The sequence below is a fragment of the Wasmannia auropunctata genome, unplaced genomic scaffold, assembly GCF_000956235.1.
Source record: "Wasmannia auropunctata unplaced genomic scaffold, wasmannia.A_1.0 LD336025.1, whole genome shotgun sequence".
NCBI classification, from domain to species: Eukaryota; Metazoa; Arthropoda; class Insecta; order Hymenoptera; family Formicidae; genus Wasmannia; species Wasmannia auropunctata.
The window spans coordinates 146768-167893 of record NW_012026865.1 but is presented as its reverse complement, the minus strand read 5'-3'; positions in this window follow the sequence as shown (position 1 = coordinate 167893).

The following is a 21126-nucleotide window of genomic DNA, read 5'->3' as shown; positions in this document are numbered from 1 at the left end:
TGCTCTTATGTGACACATTATTGAATAGTTTATTAATTATAACATGTAGTTAAATAAAAAATATTGGAGAAAAAGAAGAAAAGAGATTATTTGATTCAAAATAACATATAAAAATAAAATACTTTCAATACTTCAAATATTAGTGATCTATTATTATTATTATTATTAAATATATATATATATATATATATATATACGTTTAGTAACTTTTAATAAAAGCTTGGTAAAGTGCTCAGATTTCTTTATCATCTTCATGCAATCGGAAACGAATACTTTTTTATTCCTTGAAGATTTGGTAAGAAAGATCGATTTTATAGAGCCAGCTAATTAATGGAGTTGAGCCGCAACGAGCGGACAAAAAATTAATTAAGCTCCATTGAAAAGCACGGTGAGACAAAGGCGAATCTCTAATCTGAGAAACGTCCTTCTGACAGATTCTTTTTTTCCCTTCTATCGCACACACGTGAATTTAGGACAGCTAATTAAGACAAAACCCCCGACAGCGTTCAATGTCTCAGAGTGAGTTGGTTCAGATTCACAAAGCTTGCGGTTTGAGGAGAAGCAAAATTAACCCTTAATCTTCTCATTAATCCGAGAGAGAGAGAGAGAGAGAGAGAGAGAGAGAGAGAGAAAGAGAGAGAGAGAGAGAGAGAGGGGGAAGAAGAGGCTTTAATATATAACCGAGAGAAATTTCAATTTCCAGCACATTTCCAGTTAATTAGTTTTTCCTTAGAAACTAAATTAATTAAATCAAATATGTAACTTCACATTAAATTTTGATGAAGATTCAGGTAATTCTTTCATTGCCGGGCTTGAATAACGCCGGTCAATAATAGTTAACGCCGAGATCCAATTATCTTTTACAACCGAAAAAGACGATAAAACGAAGTTAGGTATAGCGCGAGTAAGCGTATCGTTTAGGCGATCGTCGACGACGAATTAACTTTTTCGAATACCTCTCTCTTTCTCTCTCACGAGCTTACGTCACCTTCAATCTGCTCACTCGGTCAGAGGCGCGCACGCACGCACGCCTGCACACGAATGTGCGTTTGACACGCTGCGTCAAGAAGACTTTTACCCAGCGCGTGTGCCGTGCTATGAATAACCAGAGTGAATCGGGTCACGTTCAATGTTTTTACGTTTCTTTTGCGAGAGGGATGTTACGGGAACGCGACGTTTGCGCAACACTCGAGGAATACGAAAATATCGGAAGTGTTCCTTTTTCCCTTCGAGAAGGTTAATTCTACGTCTCCGTTCCGCCACATATCTCAGCTAAAAAAATATTGCGTGTAAAATATTTTGAATAATTCCAAGATATTTTTAACGCGTGACGTATGCAAAAAGTGTACATGTATTCAAAAAACATCATCAATCTTTCTCTCGTGTGCATTTTCGATGCACTACCGTGTTTTATATGCCGGCGGGATACGTTGCGTAAAATGTTCATTAATTACCCTTCACTGCAGATTCCTATCTCGCATTCGTGATAAAACTATTTCGAGTTTCAGCTGCTGCGGATTTATGAACAGGCTGCGGAGTCGGATAATGTGGGGCAAGGGGAATAATATGGGTTTCGCGTTTCCCCGTATCTTTCGGGATGCGAGTTGCCCTCCATCTGTGACTTTTGTGAAACTTTCATGGAAACACTACAGTTGGCAACTTTATTGTCCCTTCGATGGTGATGGCAGCAAATCACCTTCTCCCCTTAATTTAAAATGTTCCTACTTCCATTTCTTATTTCTAATTTATTATTCAATACATTTATGATTATAACTAAAATTATTATTAATCTTAATGGATATTCGCCGGTCCAGTCAAGCCAAACATTTTTCTTCAATTGCGCGCCAAATCTCCAGAAAACGTTGTTAAAAATTGTTTATAATAAATGTTTTTCACAACTTTACATAATTTTAATTTTTTAATAAGTAATATATAATCTTATTCCTCGGACTTTCAATATCAAAAAAATTGTTCAATTATGTCAACTTTAAGCAAAGATACGTTAATTTAAAGTTTTATCCGCGAGTATTAATTAAGGAAATTTCGTAACGAATGCTGATTAAAGTTAAAATTCGTTACTTGAAAATAAACATTATGTATAAAGCAAATGTGCACAATTTTTCAATTACGTCATGCCTTAATTTTTCTAGCCAGTATTTTTCTGGATTTCTTGTAAGATTTTTGTAAAATTACAAAGTTATTATTACGTTTTTTATCTATAGAATTGGGAAGTAATTTGTCACAAAATTACAGTTAGAGTTACCTTTTTCAGTAACTGCAGTAACTTAACTTCGTTTCTTTCTTTCCATTTACTCTCTCCATATAACTGTAACTTCACTTGTTAGACCTTTTTGGAGTAACTATGTAGTAACTAATAAATAGTTACTTTTTAATAGTTACTTTTATATTTACTTTTTAATAGTTACTTTTATACTTACACTTTACATATTTCACACTTATTTGTCAACATATGAACTGCGTTAAGCAAAATAACGTGGTCTCAATCAGTGCAATTATTTCTTTGATTGGAATATAGGTATTTTATCCCTTCCTATAGGTAGTTTATAACACTGTCTAACACGGATTTTAGATCACGTGATAGAGCAATTTCATTTACGGATTTATTTTCAGCAACAAAAAATCTAAGAATTATTTTGTCTCGTTCTAGAAAAAAAGTTTAAATTTGGCGGACAATGTAACTATATCAGATTTACAGTAAATGTATGTATTAAGAATTAATCTAGGAATCTTCTAGTACATGAAAGCACCTTAATAACAATCCTATAATTTTGATTTAAAATATATATATTAAATGCATTTATTATAAACTATTAAATTTAATTAATATATTTTAAATGGATTTTTATTTTAAATTGCTAAAATATTATGATTTAGTATATATAAAATAATATAGCATAAATTTAACCGAACATTTGGTATAACAAATAAAATAATTTAGTAATGTTAGAAATGTAAGATTCTTGTAAAATAGCATAAACATTATAAAAAAATATCTGAAAACTACCGGCTCGTTACTTTTTGAATAACTACAACTGTAACGTGTTACTTCACAGAAAATCGGTAACTTATAACGGTAACCTATTCTTTGAGAAAATAAACTGTAACTGTAACTAATTACATATACTTTTACACAAAGTATAACTTTCCCAATCCTATTTATACACATACTTTCTCTAATTGAGCCTGCTTCACAAACAACCTTAATTCCTCTGTGCTAAGTACGGTAACGGAATTTTTCGAAGGTTCGTGAGAAAATCTTCGCGCGATAGATAAGATCGTGTAAGATACGCCGACACGAAAATAAAGTCGAGAAGCACATCTCAAAATTCCACGTAGGGACAATAAAATTTTATCTTTACAGCAGCGATACGCGAGATAATGGTCGATTTGCGCGAAAATAACGCAATAAATCGTTCCACGTTACGTGCGCGCTGCACCCTCGTCCCCTTCCACCCGCCCTGTTGGGCTCCGCGATATTTCACCTCTTTTCGCATCAATGCGAGGCGATCTCACCGCGCGGCGGCGGGCGCGGACGGAACGTGTGAACGCCGAAACCTTTTATAACGGCTTGATTATGGGGATTACGGGATTACGTCGCGGGGCGCAGACGTATTTAAAAATCCCGTGTACGAGCCCCCGAGTGAACATCTGCGTCTTCGCGCGACCCTTCCGCGCTCTTTCGTCACGCACGAAACGAGCACCGCACGCTGCGTACATACGTATGTATGTACGTGTCTCTACTTCCTCCTTCTCTCTTTTTCTTCCTCTCCGTCTCGCTTTCAGGCTCGTTGGCTTTCCTTTGTTCCCGCAGCGAAGAACGGAGTGACCGGGAGAACGAACATGAATACACGAGGAGCTCAGTCGCAAATGAATCGGGCGCGCGCGCGCAAGCGCGCTTGTGCACCGAGTCTAATTTTAAGCCACGACCGTAACCTGTTCGCGCTTACGATCTCCTTTATTTCCTTCCCGAGCCCTGGGAAAAAAGAGAAAATATTAGCGTCGACTGCGCCGCAAACCGACGAGAAAAAGTCGCGGCGAAGAAAAGCCGCGTTTCTTTCGTTCTCTCGTTTGCACTTGGAACAGCGCCTTTCTTTCCTCTCTTCTGTCTCTTTCTCTCTTTCTCTCTCCTCACGAATCCATGCCATTCAATCAGAAATTAAGAAACTGCCGAAGGTTTGTGAGAAAATCTTCGCGTAATAGATAAGATGGAGGGTGTTCGTAAAGCTGGTTCTACATTAGTCGCATCGCACCGTCGCAAACGTTGCGAGCCAATTAATGTCAATTTAGTTCGATGCTGATTGGATCACAACTGGATCGTAACGTTTAGCTGGTTCTACATTAGGTGCATCGTAGCGTCGCAAACGTTGCGATCCAGTTGATATCCAATCAACGTTAAGCTAGCTCGACGCTGATTAAGTCACAACTGGATCGTAACGTTTGCGATGCAACTAAAGCTGGTTTTACACTAGTTGCATCACACCGTCGCAAACGTTGCGATCCAATTGTGATCCAATCAGCGTCGAGCTAGCTTAACGTTGATTGGATCTCAATTGGATCGCAACGTTTGCGACGCTACGATGCAACTAATGTAGAACCAGCTTAACGTAGAGCCAGCTTTAGCGACGCTGCGATGCGACTAATGTAGAATCAACTTAAGGTGCGATTTTTGTTATCCAAAATTAAGTAAATAACACGTCTCCGAATTTCACGTAGACCCAGTGAAGTTTTACTTTCTACGAACGAGTTGCGATGCGAGATAATTATCGATCCGCTCGACTCGATACACGTGTGTACAATATAACGCGTGGATGGACGGATCGACGGCAGCGATCGCGAGCCACGATATACATACGTTGAATTTATCGTCTGCACAATATTCGACGCAGACGAGGGACGAATGACGCACAGCAGAGAACGCGCGCGCGACTCGTCCAAGAGCGCCTTGGAGAGAATGATATCACTCACTCTCGTATAGTCGTCAATATCCGCCGCCGGTACGTGCGCCGCGCGCGACTTCACGTTCGAGCGAGAGGTGTGATTCACGTCGTCATTACGAATCACCGAGGTAATTGCGTTATGTAAGCCCAGATTGCGCGTGGATTCTCTCTCTCTTTCTCTCTTTCTCTCCCATCTCTCTCTTCTCCTTTTAGTTTAAATTTTTCTTAATTTGTTATATTTTTTTCTTTGTTATGTGTCATTTTCTTTATACCATTATTATTCTTTTATATTCTCCATCTCATACCTATTATTTTTGCATTTTATTTATACTTGTCTTAGAGAGCTCGCCTTAGAACGATATTAAAATCTCTCTCTGTTTCTCGTATCGAAATCAATTCCAGTTGCCGCCGCAGAAGAGAACACTCACTTCTCGCTTTCTCAGTTGTAGTAATCATCAAAAATAGCAGCATTGAACCGCGTCAGTTGACTGGAACTACGTTTCTCGATATATCGACCTACTGAGATTAGACTCGTCCGGGACGCACGAACTGGACGAAGTTTTGTCGCGTGAAAACGAACACGCCTGTATATATATACATATATAGTCACTTCTGGGAGGAACATTAAACTTCTACAAGATGTTGTCGCTCAGCTATTACTCGTAGAAGTTTCAGGAATCGCAGGATTTAAGCCTGAAAAATGATTAGCCAAATACGTTCGGAAAAAACGAACCTAAGTTTGCAAAAAAACTCGATGTCAACCACAGTTATCTAAATTTCATAAATAAATTGCGCGAAAACATTTTATTCGTACATCTGGAGTAATTGAAGAGCTTGCTGCAGTAGTGGGTTAACCCACATTTTCTAACAATGAAAAAAATGAATTCTGAAGTTAAAGTAATGAATTTTTATTTTCGCCGTTTTTCTAGAATGTTATAAAACGTAGGTTAGAGCCCACTGCTGCAGCAAGCCCTTCCATTATACCGAAAAATTGCGAAAGATATAGAAGTGAATTTACGTATCCAAGAAAACTGTCGTAGATTCTCGAGCATTTATCACGGGGTATCGTCCGTAAATTTTACGATTAATCGGATTAGAGGGGGTTAGTTTAACGCGAAATCACGATAGGATGTCACCACACGCGGCACATTGTACTCTCCCGTAAATAGAGAGACGGTTGTAAATGGAACACGTTTATTTCGAGATCCGTATCGAAACCGTGGCGGTTCCCGCATTGGTCTTCCACCACGGGAGGCACGGGGTCGTAAACGATAAGCGAGCGTGGCGGCCGATATATAATGTCCGAAATATAACGTAGCGAGAGCGAACTTGCACTTTGGCGAGACTGACGTTTCGATGCGGCGACGACGGTAGGTAGTATCGGGGGCGATCGTTGACGGCCGCCGCCGCCTTCTGCATTCGATTATACACCCGGGCAAATCACATCCGAATTCGATGGTTGCTGAACGCGTATCCCTCTCGAACACTCCCGGACACTTCGGACACTTCAGGCGCATTCCGTATTCTCACCGTGCACGGTTAACGTTCTAATCCCAACTTCGCCGTTGTTTCGCGAAAATGTCAGTTACGCCACCGGCTTCGACGTTGGCTTGGCTGCCTTCGTGCCTTCGTCTCGCGAAGGTTATCCTCCAAACTATATAAAGTGCAAGGTGAGGCAACGTTCAAAATTGAATTTAAGGGCTAAAGAGACTTAAAAAGGTGGTTTTTTCATCCGTTTTTTTTGGGCCCTTGATTTTAGGACTGGACTGTGCGCCAAATGATACCTTATATTAAGATATTAATCACATAGAAGTTTCAAGTTGACAATTGTTATCACAGCTGGAGGGGGGGAAGGTCACTTATATTACGTCTCTTTACGCGAAAACTCGATTTTTTACATCCAAAACAAGCATCATTTACGTAAAACTGCGATCAACCTTCATCGGCTGGATCAATCTTCTTAAAATACTGAACCTCGCAAATCTGTGATAATTCCATAACGAACTTTCATTTCATCCCCTCCTCCTCTAGCTCTAACAATTGTCACCTTAACTTGAAACTTCTCTATAATTAATGTCTTATAAGGTATCATTTGGCACACAGTTCAGTCTCAAAATCGAAAGCCCAAAAAAACCTCCCGTTTTTTGGGCCCTTGATTTTGGGACTGGACTGTGTGCCAAATGGTATCTTATAATCAGATATTAATCACAGAGAAGTTTCAGATTGAGGTGACAATTGTTATCACAGCTGGAGGAGGGTCACTTATTACGTCCCTTTATGCAAAAACTTGACTTTTTTTACATCCTAAACGAGCGTCATTTACGTAACACTGTGATCAACCTTCATCAACCAGTTGGATCAACCTTCTTAAAATACCGGACCTTGCAGACCCATGATAATTCCATAATGAACTTTGATTTCATCCCTCCTCCTCCTCCAGCTTTGATAACAATTGTCAACTTGAAACTGCTCTCTGTAATTAATGTCTCATTATAAGGTATCATTTGGCACACAGTTCAGTCCCAAAATCGAGGACCTAAAAAACGAGCGATTTTTTGAGTTACTCTTTAAAGATCTAATTTTTACGTATTATTCAGAAGGGAGAGAATGTCTTAAAAAAGAGACAGCGTTTCTGTCGCGAGAGCGACGTCGAGTACACAGACAACTCCAATTTTGGAGACAATGCAAATACTCACGCGGTAGGTATAAACGTTCGCGATTGAACTACTTTCCAAACGAATGTACAATTCAAATGCGCGAGGATTGCGCTCGGCACTTAAAATGCCTATTTACGTTACCTGCGAAATATCTTATCAGTTCATTTCCATGACGTAACTTCTCCGCGAGCGCTTGTAAAACCAAATTTTATGATTATCATTCGACGCTTTGAGTGACCGTGTAAATAACGCGCTGATTCGTTCAGCTATGGCTCTTCCAGCCGCGTATTAACGCTCTACATTTTTGTTGCGGCTTCTTCTCGCTTTTTGCGTACGCATTTGATCCCTTTCACAGCGTTTACGGGGCGCCGTTTCGGAGAGCGCGTAATAAATTAATCTATCTGACATGCGAAAATCAGAGGGGAGGAGGGCTATTAGGAGCAGCTGGCGCGGACTGCAGTCGCGTTTGATCGCGGAGCGGATTCGGGACGCCGCGACGCGCGTCGGCGAGCGAGGCGGAGTATCGTGCGACGAAACTCCAAGAGCTTCGCCGCTCCGCTCCGCTCGGATCCGCTCCGCTCCGCCTCGTTCCGTGCCGAGAGTGCGCGCGAGATCCGCGTCCGCAGCCAGCTCGACTTTAAACGCGGCGTTAGGACTTCGCGCTCGAGCCGACGGACGGGGAAACGCGCTGAGAAACGCGCGCGGCGCGGTGCGACGCGACGGGACGACCGACGTCGACGGGACGACGCTCGTTTATTGAGCGGGCCCGAAAACGCCGCGCTTTCGTTCGTGCGCGTGCACGTAGGTACCCCACAGAGACGAGGACGGAGGACGACGCCTCGGCGCGTCGTCGCGCCGGCGTCGCGCGCACGCTCGCGTCGTCGTTCCTCCTCACCTTTTTTTTAGCGCGAAAGTCGCGTCTCGCGCCCGATTGTCCCGCAGCGGCGATGATGATGATGACGACGACGTCGACGACGACAGCAGCAGTAGCAGTAGCAGCAGCGATGCGGTAATCCAATATGGCAGCCTACACACATGTCAAAACAAACGCACCGATGACGGCAACCGGAGCGCGCACCGTTTCGTGCGTGCGTGCATGCTCCGAAATTCGAATCGTCCCACCGGGAGGAGATCTTCACGGCGCCGATCACCGATCCCTCCGACACCGGCACGTGCCGCCGACGACGCGGCGCGTCGCGTCGCGTCGCGTCGCGTCAAACCGTAGGATCACTCGTCGTCGCGATACGAATGCGCGAACGACCGTATACGCGAAGCGAGGAGGGAAAGAGAAAAAGAGAGACAGAGAGAGAGAGAGAGAGAAAGACAAGGGGAAAAAGGGAGAAGAACGCTGTGGCCCTCGAGCGCAGTAACGACACGTACACTGCGAGCGCCCGCCACCGACTGGCAGCAGGCAGCGGCGAGACGCGCCGCCAGGCAGTTGTGGGCGCAGGATGATAAGGGGAAGGGGAGATCGGCGAGACCGCAGTGGCGCTCAACCGAGACGGGCGTTCCTGCAACACCCGTTCGCCCCTTTTTTATATGCGCGCTCCCTTCGACGTATTGATACACCATATTCATGCTCCTTTTTTTTCCCCAAATACACTTCCGACGCGATGTTTCTTTGATCTTTGTGTATGCCTGAGTCCTGACTAAACTTGACCCTTAGCATTTTCAGTAAACTGTCTCTCAGTTTGTTTAAAAAATTATCTTTCTAGTCAATATTGGGTCATATATTTGTCAGAGGGTTGCCATTAAAGTTAAATGAAACTTGCTTTAAAGAGGATTACTTAATGTAATTTGAAAATGTAATAAATAAATGTTATTAAGAAATTTAAAAGAAAATTATTTGTATTGTGATACGAAATGATACGAAGTTCTTGGATTAATCATGAAAGATTTGACAAGTGCACGCAGTTGCCCTCGCGTGGCAATTATTTAAATATGATTCTGATAATATGATAATATATATATTTCTGATTGTATGATAAGATTGGTACAATATAAATTCTTTATGATATTTATTTATACTAATAAAATATTAATAATACTCTTTCGAATATCATAAAGAGCTAAAACAGCATTATTACTTATTAGTTAATACAATATTTGTGGATATACATATAATATAAATTAGACCGCAAACTTTTTTTCTTACTATGCAGTTTTATTATTATATTATTGTTATTTTTTTATCTCGGTTTAGAAATATAGTCTATATTTTGTAACTCTAAAAATGTTTTAATATACTTTTATAAACTTTTATTTAAAATATTTTATTTTTTCTATTCACCACACATTCAACCATTTTTTACTTTTTATGTTTTAACATTTGAATACATTTTTATTCAACGACCGCATAAACCATGTAATAGTTTCGTTAGAATTTGAAAATATTTTATTTTTTGTATTCATTATATAAATGTCAGTGTAAATTTTTAAGTCTCATTTTTGCATTCAGACCCTGAAGACGTTAAAAGATAATTAAACTAGATATGTTTCTCTTCCTAAAAGAAGTCAAATGTGAATGAACTAAACAGGTTTGTCGTATAAAGATTTATGTAAAAAATTGTTAATTTTCTTCAGCGCATTAATTTTTATCTTCAGGTACGCAACATCTATTGCATAATCACTATTATAAATAAATAATATTTAATATCAGCAGAGAGACAAATAAAGATAAATATTATAAATGTAATTTGAAAAGATTATCTTATTATTTCTTCAATTATATGTTTTAGCACATGAAAACGATTTTCGAGGTCACTGATTCATATGTATGCGTGTTTACCTCAATTTTTTTTATAATAATATACAAACATAAGAACGATGCTTTTATCGTTATAATTTTTATAATATCAATGCCTTTTAAGTACAACGAGATAATTGCTTACATAGAAATCAGTTCCGTAAACGGAATAGCACGACGATTAAAGCGTTAACTACCGACGTTGTGGCCGTATTGTGCGCTCAAACTTACCGAAACTCAATAAAATAATTATGCCTAATATAATACGCAGGTAACGAGAAGATGTAAGAAGCTACGGATGATAGTAAGGCGGCACGGCGTGCAGAAGTTACCAGGCAAAACCAAGCAGCATTAGTCGAAAGGCGAGTGTAACGAGAGTCACCGGTAAAAAGTGTTGCAGTTGTAAATCTTGATAGATGTAGGCGCGAAGTCTAATCGAGAGAGAGAAAGAGAGAGAGAGAGAGAGAGAGAGAGAGAGAGAGAGACAGAGAGAGAGAGAGAACTTTTTAATAACAAGCTTGAACCTTTTTTTATACTTTCTTTATATGTTTTACATTTAGATATACATATATATAAATTAATTTTATAAATACATACATAAATTAGCGTTTCTAATTGTAAGTGTGTTCAATAAGCATTATAGACACGATATGATTCTTCATTAAAGAAAAAAAAGAAATTAAAAGAAAATATATATTCTTAATTGTGAAAATTTTTTAAATACGTATCGCTCGAGATTTTTGGTTAAATTTACCATTAGAATATTTATAACTGATCGCAAGAAAAATCTGTTATTATTTGGTCCATATAATGTAATACAAAAAAGAATTTTAAGATATATTAAATTTATCGATCGGATGTTAGTTTATACATTTTTAATAATGATCCTGACCTTCTTATGTTTTTTTCCGTGGCTTAAATATGTACATTAATTTTAATATAAATATATATTATAAATTAGCGCTTCTAACACTGTATTCAATAGGCATTATAGACGCGATATGATTCTAAAAAATATATATATATATATTTTTTTAATGAAATTCTTGAATTTCTTATTAAGTTTACTATTAGAAATGTTTATTGACAATTCAGCTACAAAAAAGTCATTTACTAATTTAGTCAAAATGTAATTGATACGAATAAGAATTTCAAGAAATAATAGATTTGTTAGATTTTAATTTGTAAAATTTTTAATTAACATTCGTAAAGAATGAGAAAAGTAACTAATAATTTCATCTACAAACTAATCATTTCTTAGCTAATTAATAACAAATTCTCCTTACATTTAATTCGCCGATACTTTTTATTCATTTTAAAAATTTCCTTAACAGCAGTAAATTTTTTCAGTGTTGAATTTAATGCGAAATCTGAAGCTCGGACTGATGTTGAATCCTAACAGAATGCTCGCAATTTGGTTAAGAATATACATTTTTCTTTTCCCTAATATACTATAATTTCTTTGTGTCAATAAAACATCAATATAGCACTCATTGTCAGTTCCCGTCACTTGTTGAACGTGCATCGCTGCACGGCGTTAATTTTCGCGCAAAACGAGGAAAGAGCAATTAACCGCGATCAAGGGTCGTTACAATCCGGCGACACTCATCTTCGTACAATGTGCACTCGCATTGGTTCGTTTTCCGACAGGATTCCCGGGATACGTGCATACGTTTCTCCCCCCATCCCCTCCCCTTCCCCCGCTCACCACTCTTTTTCTCTCTCTCTCTCTCTCTCTCTCTTTCTCGCGGTCGTGTCATTTTAATGTCCTGCCCCACATTTCCTTGCGGCGCCGCGCCGGGTTCGTTTGGCTCTCGGATCCGCTACTGGTTTCCCCGTTTAGACAATAATTTCAGAGCGGAAGGAGACGCGGCGCAACTCCCCGAAATTCGTCGCGGATTTACGGCAGCGTGCAGTGGGCTAGGAAACCTAAAAAAATGGCCAAAAGTCGATTCTAGAAATGAGGTTAGACGAATGTCTTTTCGTCATTCTGATAAACTTAAGATTATTATTTTAAAATATTTATGATATTGGTCCACTTGTTTTTATTTGGCAACAGTTTAAATTTTCAAATTCATGTATGCAAGTATTAATTTTCTTTTGAAATATTTTTGTGCCACTGTTATATTTGAGCAAAGAATAAAAAAAAAATTATTTTATTACTTTTTATATTTATCATTATTTACCCCTCGTAAAAAAGAACTATTAATGCAGTGATAACACAGCTACTACATTTTAGTAATGTTTTTACTGCACTAATAATTCTTTTTTTACTAGGGACGAACAAATTATTATAATGATACACTAAGTACAAGAATAATAATAAAAAAATAGTGCTGATAATATTATTAATTTTTGATAGTTTGCGCTTGATACCGATTTGTGGCTCCCCTAAGCTCCGCTACTTATTAAAATGAACGAAGTGTCATTGTATTCCTTAGAGTATTTGCAGGATAAAACGCCCATTTTTGCCCATTCTTACATATTTTGAAAATATTTATTATAATGTGTGCACAGCAGATGATCACAGATTATAATAAAAATTTTCAAAATATGCAAGAACGGGCAAAAGTGGGCGTTAGATTCTTCAAATACATACTCTAAAAAATAAAATGGCACTTTGTTCATTTTAATAAGTAGCGGAGCTTAGGGGACCCACAAATCGGCATCAAGCGCAAACTATCAAAAATTAATAATATATGTGTACACTATTTTATAATTATCATTTTTGTACTTAGCACATCATTATAATAATTTGTTGATAAATAATGATGAATAAAAAAAAAGTAATGAAACAATTATTTTTATTACTTTTTGCTGAAAGATATTCGTCTCACTTCATCTCTAGGATCGACTTTTGGCCATTATTTGAGATCCCCTAGTCCACTGTGTGCAGCGTTGCGATGAGACCGGTGCGTTTCGCACCCTTCGTCGCGACGCCGCCGATCGCAAAACTGACCTGCAATGTGCGCGCGCGATTTTGTTTGCGCAAATAATTGCATGAAACGTCAATATATAACGAGCGCGACTGCAGCGACGGTCGTTCTCGCGATCAGACACGAACGGCGGAATTACTCCTACCCTGCATATCGACGAATTGCTCGCGATATATTCTCTAACCGAAGCAAGGTGCTCACCTAAGGGGAGGCAGGGGGTTCTCGATATTCCGATTAATCTCGAACCTCCGATGCGCGGATTTCTCGAATCCTTATTCCATTTTATTTGCCCGGGATATATCCGGCCTGGAACGAAAATTCTGAGCACGCAATGTTTCGCCGATACCGCCGTGTTTCCCCGGCGTGCGTGCATGGTGTTTATCTGTGTGTGCGTGTGCGTGTGTGGGCTGTGTGCACGCGCGCGCGCGCGCGCGTGTTTCCGATATGAGGCTACATCTCGCTGCGTGTCGGGCGAAATTTCGTTTTCCCGTCGATCGCGTATCGCATCGTGCGTATACAGGAACGCGGGGGTGGGAGTGGAGAGGCAGAAAAACGGATACTATACTTTGCACGCTTAAAGAACCGTAGGTACATCATGCGAGGCGTATGCGGTTTTAATTATAGTAGCAATTGTGGACATGCGTTATGCCGGCGTATCTTTACGAGCGCCGCGCTCTATTTCATACGCGAGTCCTTCAAGCGTTAATAACAAGCCCGGTATAATAGTAATAGGCCATCAACGTGTCCAACTCGACCGCCTATGTCGATCTCTAGGAGAGTTTATTTTGACAGATAATAGGGTGGGTAATGGCTCTGATTAAGGGGATCATTCCTAAAATAAAAATTCATGTCTTTATTCAGAAAGATGTAAAAAACAAACAAAATATTATGTATAATGTATATGTATGTATAGGGGAGAGTGGGCATGAAAGAGTCATTTTGAAAGAGCCATTTTCTATTCTAACTAACAATAAGTGAATGTAGCTAAAAATTTTAAAATATTTTTATTTAGTAGCGACACTGAAACTACGCCGTCTATAGGCATTTGACAGTCAACGCCAAATCAGTGCTGTTATAATGAGCGGTGAAAGATTTTTACGACGAAAAGTAAACTTGTGAGGTAAATTTCTGTGTCTTTTGAATTTATTTACGAGTAGCTTTTAGAAAAAGTGTCTTTTTAATCAGATGCTATATACATTAACGTAATTAAATACATAGTTACAAATTCTTTTATTTGTTTTAGTTTATTAGATATTTTGTGGTTAGATTATTGACACATACCTAATGTTATGAAAGAGCCGACATTGAGAGCTATGAAAAAGCCAGCTCTTTCGTTGCTATTTTATCTAGCTCCTTTATTACATACTTATTGTAAATGATTTTTTAAAGTATTTCTACATTATAAAACGGCGTTTTTTTTACGATTTCTAAGTTTTCATAGGTTATAAAGAGACGTAAAATGAATTTAGTAATTATAACAGACTCTCCAGAAAAGCAAAGAATATTAGAAAAAGAAAATAAATTGAAATCTAAAAAGGAGGCATCTAATACTATGCCATCCTCTAAAAATATTAAATCGTCGAAGTCTGATTATACATAATTTAACAGATAATGACAATAATTGCTATGTCTGCTTAAAAAATTATTGTACAAGTAATGAAGACTGGTAGGTACCAGTTCAAGTTGTGCACTGGCTGGGCTCATAATTGATGTAGTAAGAAGGGAAATATTCACTTTTTTGTAATAAGTGTTTTTAATTTAAAGGTTATATTTTCTCTCTTTCAGATTATTATTCTTTAAATTCTAAATATTATTCTTATTATTCTCTAAAAAGGTAATTTTTGTTAAAAGAAATCACATTTTATTTTATTTATGTTATTTGCTTTAACCTTAGTATTCGACTCTTTCAAAACAAGGTGGCTTTTTCAAAGCTACCTTGTTTTGAAAGAGCTGAACTCCCGAGGTTCAAAAAAAGATTAGTAGAACCTATTAAAGATTAAATTTTTTTTTTATCAATTGAACCTTGTAGATAAATATCTACTGTTATATTGCAAAGCAATTTTATTTTATTAATATTAGATTAAATGTACTTTGTCATCTTTTAAAAAAAAATGGCTCTTTCATACTCACTCTCCCCTAATATACAATACATATATATATGTATATTATAAAATACATATATATATATATGTATACAGGATGTTTCAGACCACCTACGTCACTCATTTAAAAACGAGAGAAGTGGTTTGATCAAAAATCCTTAAAATTTTAATAAATTTTAATAAGTAAATCGGGTATCTATATATACGCTTTATCGAATGGTGATATTTTCAGTTTCCAGTTCCGAACAAGAATGGATCATTTAGAACGAAAGTTGATTTTTTTTAACAGAACATGGTATTTTTGAATGCAAATTCGGGTTTCTATACAAAAAAAAAAACATGAAACTTTTGAACCAAGCAGTTTTTCGAATGTTAACTACAACCATTACGTTCCATTTAAAAAATCGACTTTCGGCCTGAATAGCTCATTTTCTTTCGGAATTGGAAGTTGAAAATATCACCATTTGAGCGTATCCGACCTACTTATCAAAATTTTGGGGATTTTTGATCAAAACCACTTACTTCGTTTTAAATAACGCGGATGGTCTGAGATATTCTGTATAAAATTAAAACTTAAAAAAATATACATAAAATTATCAAGAATATTTTAGAGATAATTTTATTCTATTTTATTATTGTTTTATATTTTTTTAAATTTTAATAAAGTATATATATTTTTAATGATCGAAAATATATAAATTGTAAACAATATAATAACAAAGTTTTTGCATAGATATGCAGTACTATTTATTTTTTATTTTATAATGAAATAATTATTTAAATATGACAAATGAGCCGAAACAAGTGCCACATTTGATCCATATTTAGTTTTCTATCGTATACCTACACATCATATTTTGCATCCAACACGATTTCTGGCAACTACAGGCGGGACCGTTAATCTGAAAGATACTGACAGATTAAGATAGTACAACGCGAGTGTATATAATCAACGATTCTTTCCTTAACGAGCTGATCACAACAAAAAAACAAACCGAATGTAAACTGTGTAAAGCGGAAAGATAAGCGGAAAATAATTGGCAAGAAAGCGGAAGCAATTAAAGAGTGGAGAATGTTAAAAGGATTCGCGTTCTCCCCCTGATGCTGATACAGCGACAGAAGTCAAGAGAGATCAATGTAGTCAAGAGATGATAAATTACTACCGTCTCGTTATTTCGTGAGTGGAATTCATAGACCTGCAGACAGGCCCTGACTAATCGAGGATCGTTTTCTCGATCTTCTTTTTTTTTCTCTTTGTATAGGTATGCAGATACATTTCGAAGAGAGAACTCTTAAAAGATCCTGCCTTATGTTTGCGAGCTTAGTAACTCGCCATTCGGTTTAATCGTTATTTTTCGATTGAGTTGTGCGTCACAGAATGACGGATATCTATATTTATTTCTATGACGACGTACAACGTGATTATGCATTTTCGAAAATGAAAACTTGTAGTCATTATTAATTAAAGGATTACTGGACACTTAAACTTAAAAAAAATAATAATTTTTACTTATTTTTTATTAAAATTTTAAAATTATAAAAATGGACTTGATGGAGCTTAACAATTGTAAGTAAATTACTGAAAATTATAAAATTTACGTAAGACTTAAACATGAATTTTTTTTTAAAACATTACTTTAAAAATCAGTAGATAAAATGTGTGATCAAACACAGTTCATCCCATCAATTAGAAATTTAAAAATAACAATAATAAGGAATAATGAAAAGGTAATACAAATAAATGAAGAACGTCTTTATCGATCAAAATGGATTTTGATGCCTAATAACATTTAAAAATAACACTTTTAATAATATTCTGCATTATTTCACAAAGATTATTTTCTATTTTTAATTGTTTTCTTATATTATAATAGAGAAAGGAATGAAATTTAAAAAGAAACGCAATTTTCAAACGCAATTTAGATGTGTTGTGAAAAATAAAATTTAAAAAAACTCTATATAAACAAAAAATGACAAGTGCAATATTAATAAAAATTATCTAAGATTAAAAAGTAGAAAAAGTAGACATTTTTTTTACTTTACTGAAGCTAAAATCTTATCTCATTACCATGCAGACGCACGCTGTAATGATTATTTATGATTATTATTAGAATTTCATTATATTTATTCCTTTAATAAATAAATAATATTTTAAATATTTTTTTTACAATTTTGCATATCAATTTTTTATTAAAAATAGTTTTTCAACAAAAAATTGCTATTTGTCTCTTTAAATAAAAATTTTATATTGTATTCGAAAGTATGCCATTTTTCAATTCGCTACATTCTTAACTATTCTTAAGTAATTGTGCACTAAAATGATTAAATATTTCAAATTAATTTAATTAATTTAAAGGAATTAGGACTCAAGAATAAATCAACAATGGTGAAGTAATGCCAAGTGCGAGCCAACACGGATGTTGGTGTGTAAAGTAAAAAGAAATTATTACACACTGACATTCGTTGGTGTATAATAATTTGACTATTGTTGATTAAATATTTGTCCGTAATTTTATTTTTTTCCTTTTTATCGCCAAGATTTTAGATAATGTACTTACTTTACACGTCATTTCACCAGCATCTTAAAAATTTTCATTAATTAATACATTTCGTACATGCCGAGGAAATTGAATTCTCTAATAATACTCTGCGATCGAGGTCTCAATTGGCCTGCATATTGCGTATTGCATTTACTAACGAAGTAATTGCTGGAATGGAAAGATTCGATTACCATAATAAAATGGACGAGGGCGATCGAGCGTGGAGGGACTTCATTAGCGTAATTACTTGCTTGTTCTTCTAATTGTAAGATACCTATACACAACCGCCGAAATGTTTACAAGAGAGAGAAAGGCACATATACATACATACATACATATATATGTATACATCAAAATACACGGCCGCAATTCTCGGTGCGATACGGGTCGACGAGCTCGACCTGTAGAGAGGCCGGAGTTCGATTTCTGGATTAATCGCTTCGTCGAAAGACGGCGCGGCGCGATCGGAGTCTTGCCCGATGATGAGGTGCGCACGAATACCGCTGACCCTCCCCTCCTCCCAACTCTTGCTTTACCTCGCTGCACGGCAGTTCGAAGAAAAGGGAAAAAAAGAGGTACGATGCACGCGCGAAGGGTGAGATCGCGCGTCCAAGTGGATTACGTCGCGTAAAGTACGATTTATCGTTTCGGCGGGGTGCACGATCGAAAACGCCGAGATCCGTCGAAAAGTTACTACTCGTCGAAAAGTTACTACCCGGACGACCACCACCACCCGTAAAAACGCCCGATTTTTATGCGGGATGTTCTAAAATTATTGGCATCGCGGCTGCAAGAGGACTAATGTTTATTTGGGTGTCGAGGAACTAAAAGACAGCATTGAATTTCTAAGAAACAGGAAGTCTCACGAATTTCTGACATCTTGTCCTTTATTTAAAGATGTCACATCTCAAAACATTATCAAAAATAGAAAAATTTCACAGATTATTCCATTATTACGTCTGAATATCTATAAAATTTGAACACAGTTTTTTTGGTTTAAAATTATTAAAATTACTACATGTTAATTAAATTATTATTATTTATTAAATATATTCTAAAATTATTATTAGACTTTTTTTGTTTACATGGATTCTTGTGTAACATCGCGTTTTGTACTTATTTGCAAAATGAGAAAGCATTATCATGACTTAAATCCATTTTTTTATTATACTAATAAAATTCTAATAAATATATTTGTACAAAAGTTTATTTGAATTGATTTACTCGGTTAAAAGTTATTTTATATATTTAAAAAATATATATACAATCATTATTGATTATATATAATCATTGAGCTGCATAAACCATTAAATAAGCCAAATTTTTGCAATCTCTTATCGTTTCTTTTAGCTGGTGTTGTACAACTAAAACATTTTTTATTTTTAATATAATTCTAAACTTGTCTTGAAAATTAGTTGTGAAAATATTTAACTCTACACTACTTGCGCGAGATATACTTTGCACCTCCATATTATAATATCTCAATTTTCATTATTCCCTTAGATGATTTACAATTAAGTATAAAGGTTGATTAATATTCTATATATCTTCTAGGTAAAAGTAAATGCAATGTTTCTTCTTTAATTTGTAAAACAATTTGTGTAGCATCGAAAAACAATTTTACTTCGTGAATTTATTAGATTTCTAGGATTGGTAAAAAGATGGTCACATTTGAAGAGTGTCATTTTCAAGATATAATAGTGCCAAGTACACTTAAAAAGAGTAAGATAATATATTATAATATTATATAAAAAGAGTAAGATAATATAAAGAGTAAGATAATACTTAAAATACTTAAAAAGAGTAAGATAATATATTATAATATTATATACCAAATGGAAGCAAATATCAAGTGTTACGAACCCAGAAACGTACGTTGATTTTAATATTTTGCAAATAAACTTTTTTGGAAATTATTATCAACCATGAAAATGAAGGTACAAATTGGAAAAAGAAACTGTTGACTTCAAACGTCTGTATGGCAGCCAGTGTTGATCGTGCGAAAATTAACAATATACCATTTTGTAGGAAATTTTATAAGCTTCAATTTTTATGTGATGTATTTTTTATGTAAACCTTGCAGAAATTGAGATATTTGTAAAGAAAATACCGCGAAACGCCTTTTTATGCTAAATACCGAAAAACTAGCATTTTTGTGGCAACTATTTTTCGAAAAGTAAACTTTCTAAATTATTATCAATATAGGTTCATATACATATACATATAAGTTAACAGAAAAATGTGGGTATTAATTTTTCTACCGTCATTATATACGTTTGTCATACAAAAAGTTCAAGTTTTTCATAAAATCGGCATATTACGAAATCTTTCAAAGGCTGTATCTCGGAAACTATTTAGCGGACGAGATTCAACCATAAATCATTTTAAAGATAATTTTATAAGATTTCACATTATTCCCATACATTTTTCACCTCAGACAAGTCAGAAGTAAGCTATTTACAAAAACGTACTCAGAAACACATATAATGAACGCTTTTCAGCTGTATCTCTGTAACTATTACCCATATACAAATAAACAAAAAACCAAAATGCAGAGAATTTAATAACCTTTCATTTTGATAAGAACTATTTTTAGCGTAGAAGTAGCCGTATACAAGATAATTTCGATATATTTGCGAGGAAATGTCACGTTCTCATAATGTCCGCAAATCCAAAAGTCTGATATCTCCGGAAATATCGGTCGCACATTAAAAAAAAAAACGATTTTACAGATAATTAAATACTCTATCAATTTCATTCCATACGTTTTGTAGGTGCAGCCAAATTTGAGATATTCGCGAAAAATGCGCGAAAAAAAAACAAATTTCCATAACGTTCAAAAACATCAGATCTTTTAAAAAATCTATCTCGGGAACTATTGGCCGTACGAGGTTCATTAAAAAAGCAAATAGTGTGGAATTTTATCGGCTTCATTTTTTATCTGAACGTTAATTTCCGTACAATAAATAGTTTCTGAGATATTAGCAAAAAACTGATTTAACCGACTTTTTTCAAAATGGCCCAGCCGGCTATGCGCCCACGCATGGGGACTTTTGATATGTTAAAAAGTACGCTATTATAAGCCTATATACAAAAATTCAGCTTTTCCGCAATTATTTCCTTATTATCGCCAAAAAATAGTTTCTATCTAGTTTGACTGGGCTATATACTTTATATGATATTTTGT